At 41.3% G+C, this 8,592-nt stretch overlaps 1 pseudogene; it reads left to right on the top strand.

The window, feature by feature from the left end:
* Positions 1-3,974: 3,974 nt before the first annotated feature.
* On the top strand, positions 3,975-8,592 carry LOC128572555 (ubiquitin carboxyl-terminal hydrolase 40-like; annotated as a pseudogene).

Below are 8,592 nucleotides of genomic sequence, written 5' to 3'. Positions count from 1 at the left end.
CAGGCATATAAAACGGGGTTCCTCCCCAGCCCCAAGTGTGGGAACCTTTTATCACTCTGAAGGGGACTGTATGTGGCAGTTCCAACTCCATACTTCTGCTCAGCATGGCTCTTGTGATTGTACCATCATGGTTCTTCCCTTGAGATAAATCTCTGTCTGGGCCTCCTGGCTTTCAACTCTGAATGTAAAATTTTGAGCTCTCTCTCTTTTTGTTTAAATCTTTGCTTTTCCTTAGTAAAACTAGGTTAACACTTTAAGTGAGATAATGTTAGTACGATGCTTAACAAAATTTAAATACATTATAGAGTCTGTGATTATTATTGGATCTGATTTGGAAAGATTCTTAATTTAACAAAGAATTGAGTTGGGTGAAACAAAGGATGAATTTGGAATAAAGAAAGTTCTTTTTGAAAGTTAATATCTTTTCCCTAGTGTGCTGCCCCATTTTGATCAAAAACTATTAATCTGCCCAGGAATATGGCATAGAATTTAATAATAAAAAACAAGAGGATGTTCTGGAACACCTGGCTTGCACACAGCAGTTGGTTTTGGAGCTCAAAGATACTATTGGTCTCAAGGATCTTCAACTGCAGAAGCATCAAGCCTACCAGGTACTATTGTATCTGTCCTTGGAGAGCATTTAGTAAAGGACAGATACACCATTCACTTAGATTTTTCTCTTCATTTAGATCATTAGAGATTCTAATCCCTATTTCCCTAATAGTATAAACAGATTTCTATTGAGCATAACTATTGTTATATGCTAGGTAAGTGATGAATAAACATGTATGCACTGACCATCCATTGCAGAATGAAAGAAAAGCTTCTGAGAAAAACAAAGCAAAACAAAACAAAACTGCATGTGAAGGCTGAAGTAACTTTATTGAAGAAACACATAGAAGAACTGAAGGCACAAGCCAAGACTGTCTTTCTTACAGAACCTCAGTCAGGGGAGCAACTCTCTCAGGTACTGTACTGACTGGGTAGACTGTATATTTTCTCAGTCAAAAATGCCTCCCAATATAGCAGAATAGTAAAGTGTCATGAACCATCACAGGGAGGGGGAGCAAAGAAGTGTGGAATTGGTGTGGACTGAGAAAAATATAGACATAAGAGAAGAGACAGAAACAAAGAATGGGATTGGGATGTCTGACTGAGCTGAGGGCTGCAGCCAGCACCAAAGCACCAAATCAGCTTTATTTTATAGTACCTGTATGGGGTTGTCAAGGGGGAAGTAGCATAGACAAAATGCAGAAATAGCATAAACAAAAGACATAGTTTTGGTCTTACAGTACAATAGGAAAATGTAAATGACTTTAACAAAGGCAAATCATCTTGTTAATGGTTTCTACCCAACTTTGTTAATATATGACAAGGAGCAAGAAGGGAAAGATCACAATGATCTCAGCATAGTTAACAAAACAAAGGAAGAACTATGTAACCTAGTAGTTCCTACTTAACTTTTTAAACATACAACAAGGAGAAAGAAGGGAGAGATCTCAAGGATCTCTACATAGTTAACTAGACAAACAAAGGGCTAAGTGACTTCTGGCAGAGGGAACATAAAGAATATGGCTGTTTTGGGAACAGAGGAGAAGCAGTTAGAGGTTCATTCTCTGAATGTTCCCCAGGCTGTGAGGGCCCCGCCACTCTCACAGCCCACTCTCCACAGTAAAGCAGATCTTTATTAATCACAAATATTTGAGATGGTAAAATTGTACAATAATAAATGCTGTCCTTTCTTAGGGAGCTTGTTGTCCAGTTGGACTGTAGTTCTTTTTTTTTTTAACCTATAACAGAAGCCTCAATGCCAGGTTACATGGTTACATTGGCATCGTTCCTCCCTCCCACCCATTAAATGTTAATCTTCCCTTCTTATGCCTATTCCCTCTCTCTCTTTTTAGGGAGAAGTTCACAGCTCCCTGAAATATCATGGTCAGCTTGTGGACACAAGTTTCTTTGGCAGAAAAGGCCTGTGGCTTTCTTCCCATTCTCAAAGCAGTCTATAATCTAATGAGTGCAAAAGGTTTCTCCATGCTGCCTCTCTGGTAAGCTCTCTGGCCCTGCAGAGGGACCCTAATTGCCATTAGAATGTGTCAGGCCTTTTCATGTGGCAGCATCCTTCAGTATCACTTCAGTTTTCCTTCCCTATAGTCCACAGGCATGTTATATAATCCTCCTTTTACTGATGAGGAAACTGAGGCACAAACAGATTAAGTGATGATGGGTTTTTTTTTTTTTTGCTTTAGGCTACTCAAGTGAAGCAGTGAGAGTAGAGAAGGAACAAAGAAATCTGTAACTGGTTGTGATCAATTAGTTGTAAACACCACCCCACTTGGACCAGCCGTGATGATGGTTTTTGTATAGGTGGTTGTTCACTGCCAGTCATCCTGGTTCTGCCAGTTGCCCCACTATGACCTCAAAAAAGTTGCTATATCTTAGGCATTTCCTTGAGGCAAGTGGAAATTGGCAAACCCTGGAATGGAACCTAGATCTGATGTCTCCAAAACTGCCTCCCATCCCTTCCCAGACTTGCCTCATGAGACTGGTTCCAGCAGGATGTCTGGCTCTCCCCAACAAGGACTGAAGTGGTTAGGGGAGGTGGGTCCCTCAGAGAAAGAGAGGAACCCTTAACCCTCAGGAGTTACTGGGGGACAAGTTTGGCCCCTGACACCCACTGACGCCAGCCAAGGTGGTAAAAGAAGATGCCATCTTCATAGCACTTTTCCTCCTGGTAATGGGTATGCACATTGCCCCCTGGGAAAGGAGGAAAAGGGCACAGCTGGCAAGCCTGGGGTGGAGCCATCACAGAGGGAGCCTCAGCTCAGTTTTGGCTCAGGGCCCTTGCAGGCAGGCAGGGGGATAGAGAGCTTCTACCATAGATCACCATGTAGTTGCCCAGAACATGGGCTGTGTGGAAGGTACGCTCCCTTGGGGCCTAAAGTCCATCCTGGCCCTTGTTGTTCAGTGTGTTGTCCACACCCACTGATCCACATGGAATAACTCAGTGGAGTTCACCTGCACGGAGAACCAGGTAGTGGAAGGCCAGTGTCCACCATGGACCAGCAGGGCATGGGAGGCGACATGGAACACCATGGAGTGGCCAGTGGCAGCAGGAGACCTCCCACCTGCTGGAATCACCTGCTCCCAATATCCCCCACTGGTGCTGTAGAGGTGGAAATAGGAGAGGCCGTAGGAGAAGAGGTCTTGCTGAGTGCAGCCACCAGACACGTAGAGCCAGATGTCATCCACCAGGGCAGCTGCATGACCTGTCAGCCCTGAGGGTCCCCAGGAGCTGGAGGCAGGTGGTTCCAGGAGCTCCCAGTGGCCCCAGGTCTGCGGGGTAAAGACCCACACATCATTTGTGAGTGAGCCATCATCTAGCTCACCACCCATGAGCATGAGGGAGCTGGCCCAGGCCACAGCCACATGGGAGTGACAAGCAGCCAGGGCAGATCTAAGGTCCCAGCTCTCCCACGTGTTGGTTGAGATGTTGTATAGGATAAGGTCACCCAGTGCATTGTTGAGGTTCTGGCTTCAAATATAGCCAGCAGCCCTGTTGTTGTTCCAGAATGAGCAACCTTAGAAACTGTTCTGGTGAGTCTCTCACTCTCATGATTCCTGCACAGAGTAGCACAGTTTGACTTTGGAAAGAAACCAAAGGTCTCTGACATTGTACAGAGGTGACATGCAGAAGGACTATGATGCCTGTGGTAAGGGTCTGCTAAGGGCCCACACTGGGTACAGTAAGTGGCCCTGATTACAGTTCCAAATCACTGAGATTAAAGTTCCCAAAAGATCACCTGCTGTGCTGCCAAAATAATGATGACCTCCCTCAATGCTATGTCTGAGGCCATTTCTCAAGACATAGCCTGAGTAAGGTCACAGCAGATACATATTCTCCTAATCTGGGAGCAGTGCTCTTAGCTCACCTGGTGCAGGAGCCTGTGAGCTCAGCAGTGCAGACTTATGACATGGCCACCCAGGTGGACATGCTTCTTCTCTGCCTGACCCTAGGGATCCAGATCCTGCCCTGGGTGGAGAAACACATAGCTTCTTCTTGGAAGGACATGGGTACACCCTATCCCTGGACAGGAGGTCACAGCCTGTCAATGGAGCAGATGAGACTTGAGCTGCAGGATCCCTGACCTTCTTCAGCAGAGGATGCAGCTCTGGGTTGCAGGCTGAAGTCCTTCTCATATTTTTCCAGATGACCAGCTTCACAATTTTGGACACACACAGAAATAAAAATGACAGGACTAGTGGAGGTCTTAGTATAAGAATTTGAGCAATATAATCAGAAAGGTGAACTCTGAGTTTCCTTGAGGGCTATGATGACTGACAGATTTTATAATCATGTAACACAGTTTATATTTTTGGATGTTTTATGACAATCATGCCATTCTTGTTTATTATTCATTTGTGTCTGTATATTATAAGTGGAAAAATGAATATATATTGTTATCCTTCTCTCATTCAGAAAATGATGGAGATCTTCACTCTTTTAGTCTCAGTACATGGAAGACTATTATCCACTAACTTTTGACAGCACTTTCTAGGGAGAAATGTTTACATTTTTTCTGTCTTAAGAAACCATGGTGAAATCACATTGTTATTGTCATTTATTTTACATTTTTTTGCATAAAATCTCAAACAAGGTATATTAAATGCTTATTGATAATATGTATTCCCTCTATACTTTTGCTATTGGTCACTAACAAAAAGAAAAAGATCCCCTGCCTGGTTAATATTATTTGTTTAATTTTCAGCTTCTGTTTATTTTGATTGATCTTATTTTATTACGGGATGTTAAATCTAATATACGTATTGCCATTTGTGTGTCATTTGTTTTATTTTTTTTTTTTTTTTGAGATAGACTCTCACTCTGTCACCCTGGCTAGAGTGCCATGGCATCATAGCTCAACCTCAAACAGTTGACGTAGAGCAAGCTTCTTCCCACAGCCTCCTGAGGAACTGGGGCTAGAGATGTGCACCACCACCTTTGAGTAGATTTTCTGTTTTTAATAGAGTCAGGGTCTCATTCTTGCTCTGGATGGTCTGAAATGCCTGAGCTAAAGAAATCTTCCTGCCATAGCCTCCCAGAGAACTAGAATTACAGGCGTGAGTAACCGTGCTTGGCCACATTTGCTGTATTTTATTTGCATATTTTATTGACCTTTTACACTGGAATCATCATTTTATCATATAAATGTATTAATTTTAAATTTTATCATATGTACTAAATTTTATCAAATGTACTAAATTTCCATATTATAGAGCATAAGAAAACATTAAAGGTTTTGAGTATTTATAATTTTAGAGAATTGTGCATTTGATCCAATAAAATTCATTTTAACTGCATGTGTGAGTTACAGGTCTGATTTATCTTTAAATTTTATCCCAACCTTGAGCTTCCCAAAGTTACAGCTCTCGTTGTAGTTGTAAGATAGCATTTCATCATTCTTTTTTTTTTTTTGAGACTGAGTTTCATTATGTCGCCCTCATAGAGTGCTGTGGCGTCACAGCTCACAGCAACCTCAAACTCTTAGACTTCAGCAGTGCTCTTGTCTCAGCCTCCCAAGTAGCTGGGACTACAGGCGCCCACCACAATGCCCGGCTTTTTTTTTTTTTTTTTGGTTGCAGTTGTCATTTGGTTGTTGTTTAGCTGGCCTAAGCTGGGCTCAAACCCAGCAGCTTCAGTGCATGCGGGTAGCACCCTAACCACTGTGCTACTGGCGCCAAGCCAGCATTTTATCATTCGAGTAAATGAAAACAATTTAATGACAATAAACTAGAAATCCGTTTAAAACCAGAACATGTCTTCAAAAACAATTGCCTACATGTGCACTAAAATTTTTAATTTATATGTTTCAGTTCTGTTTGGGATTTGAAGTTTAACACTAAGAACTGTTGATTTACGATAGAGACTCATCCTGAAATAGGCCTCAGAGCTGATCTTAAACTGATATGTGTACATGTCAGTTAACCATAGCTTGGAAAACAGTCAATAAAAGAACAATGGAGAATGATATAATTTATTCTTAAAAAAGCGTATATTTATAAATTCATAGGAAGTATCCAGAAGAATAAACACTGTTAATAGTTTCTCCTATGAATCAAGTGACATTGGAGGAAAGGGGAGATTTTCTTCTCACATAGATCGATATAACTTGACTTCTTTATAGTATTAGGACTCTGCTACATACCTCATTTCTGAATATCTCCATGGTCACATTCAAAGTACTCCATTTGGAAAACTATGTACTGATTCAGTGCCTAATCTACCCTTCAATGCATTTTTTTTTTTTTTTTTGAGACAAAGCCTCAAGCTGATGCCCTGGGTAGAGTGCTGGGGCATCACAGCTCACAGCAACCTCCAACTCATGGGTTCAAGCGATGCAACTGCCTCTGCCTCCCAAGTAGCTGGGACTACAGGTGCCCACCACAATGCCCAGGTATTTTTTGGTTGCAGCCATCATTGTTGTATAGCGGGCCCGGGCTGGATTCAAACCCACCAGCTCAGGTATATGTGGCTGGTGCCTTAGCCGCTTGAGCCACAGGTGCCAAGTCCTTCAATGCAATTTTGTAAGTCTTTAGTTTTCTTTGAATGTCCATAATAGCTGCTGTTTTATTACCCCTGACATTCAGAATGTCAGTAAAATGCCTTTAAAAAAAATATTTCCTGCTTACACCTATAATCCTCAACACTCTGGGAGGCTGAGGCATGTGGGTTGCCTGAGCTCTTGGATTTGAGACCAGCCTGAGCAAGAGTGATAAACTGTCTGTAAAAATAGCCAGGCATTGTGGCAGGCACGTATAGTCCCAGTTAGTTGGGAGGCTGAGGCAAGAGAATAATAGCTTGAGCCCAAGAGCTTGAAGTTGCTGTGAGTTATGATGCCATAGAACTGTACAGAGTGCGAAAAAGGAAGACTCTGTCTCAAAAAAAATTTTTTTTCTTTATATTCAGTTAACAGAAATGTCATTGGGGGCCTTATCAGGTGAATAGGAATGGTGTTCCAATACAATTATTTCTTCACTAGCTAAATACTCCCTCACAATGTGATGTAAACTGCTGCACTGCCATGAGTTAGTAGGCAAGATTTTCAGTTAAGATTGTCCTGTTTCTCTGTTGATGTTTCCATGGTCTGCTATGCTTGTCACAGTCAGGTGAAGATTTTGACACCCCCTTAATAAATGTTTGCAAATGTTTTCATTGCTTCTGCTCATTACTGGCTGCCCTCGCCAGTCTTCATCAGTGATGCTTTCTCTTCTCTCAGAAAAATGTTCAATCCATTTGTAAACTGCCATTTTCTTTTTTTTTTCTGTTTAGTAATTCTGAGTTCATTGAAATCTTTCTTTTGACATTATCATAAATATAATCCTAAATCAAATTTTAGCATCTTTTCCCTAATACTAAAACCAATAACTCTTGGGATAGTAGTATTTATAATTGATCCCATATATTTTTTCCTCAAATTGTATTTTCTAAGTATATCTTACTTTAAAAAACCCTTTAGTTTATTAAACTGCCATTTTCTTCATGGCCTTATGATGATAATCTTGGACTAATAGACACCTGATTTCACGTTTGCTCTTCCCAAGTTTAAGAAGAAATTTTCAAAAGTTTGTTCATTTCTCTGAATCAAGCTCTGACATTCTCACAAAAGCACACAAGAACAAAAATAAACATCACCCAGCAAGACACCAGCACATGTTAATGAGAACACAACTGTTAGACACTGATACACCCAGATTATGGAACATTGCTGAGTTGTTTGCACAGGGTTGCCACTGTAAGCACACAGTGGAAAGTTCACAAATGTAACTCTCAGATCTCAAAAAAAATTTTTTTTCTTTATAATTAGAAAAAGATTGAAAATTAAGAAAATCACATTTCAAAGACCCACCCTCATCAATACAGCCGCACCCAGTAGGGGCCATTTCACTCACTTTCTGTTCTAGCTGGGACTGGGGCTGGGCTTTAGCCAGGTAGTGTTTCCTTCTACAGTGTTTGGGGATCTATTTGAAGAGGATTATTCCAGTGTGCCCAATAATCAGTATGGACAATGGAAAAAATTAAAGACTAAAGTTTTGGAGCCACCTGCTCCTAGAGAATTCGCCAATGTAAGCAGAATCAGAAATCAGGGTAGAACTAGTCATCTCAATTCCCTTCTTCAGACACTTCCTTTCACACCTGAATTCAGAGCTTTATTTTCTCTTGGTCCAGAAGAGCTTGGTTTGTTTGAAGATAAGGATAAGCCTGATGCAAAGGTCTGAGTCACACCTTTGCATTGATAGCCCTTATCTGCTCAGCTTCTGGTCCTGGACCAGGAAGCTGCATCCACAGACCTCACTGACAGCTGTGGGTAGACCAGAAATGAGATGAGGCAACATGATGTGCAAGAGCTGAATTGAATTCTCTTTGGTGATCTGGAAACTTCTTTAGTTGGAACTTCTTCCCAAGACCTCATCAATCGTCTGTAGCATAGAACCATCATTAAACAGATTGTGTGTAAATAACACAAGAATGGCAGTGAGAAGCAAGTGAACATGCCAGAATATTTTAGTCATAAGTTATATCATAAATTATAA

The sequence above is a fragment of the Nycticebus coucang genome, chromosome 20, assembly GCF_027406575.1.
Source record: "Nycticebus coucang isolate mNycCou1 chromosome 20, mNycCou1.pri, whole genome shotgun sequence".
NCBI lineage: Eukaryota > Metazoa > Chordata > Mammalia > Primates > Lorisidae > Nycticebus > Nycticebus coucang.
The sequence above is the reverse complement of the archived record's forward strand: the minus strand, read 5'-3'. Positions and strand labels throughout refer to the sequence as shown.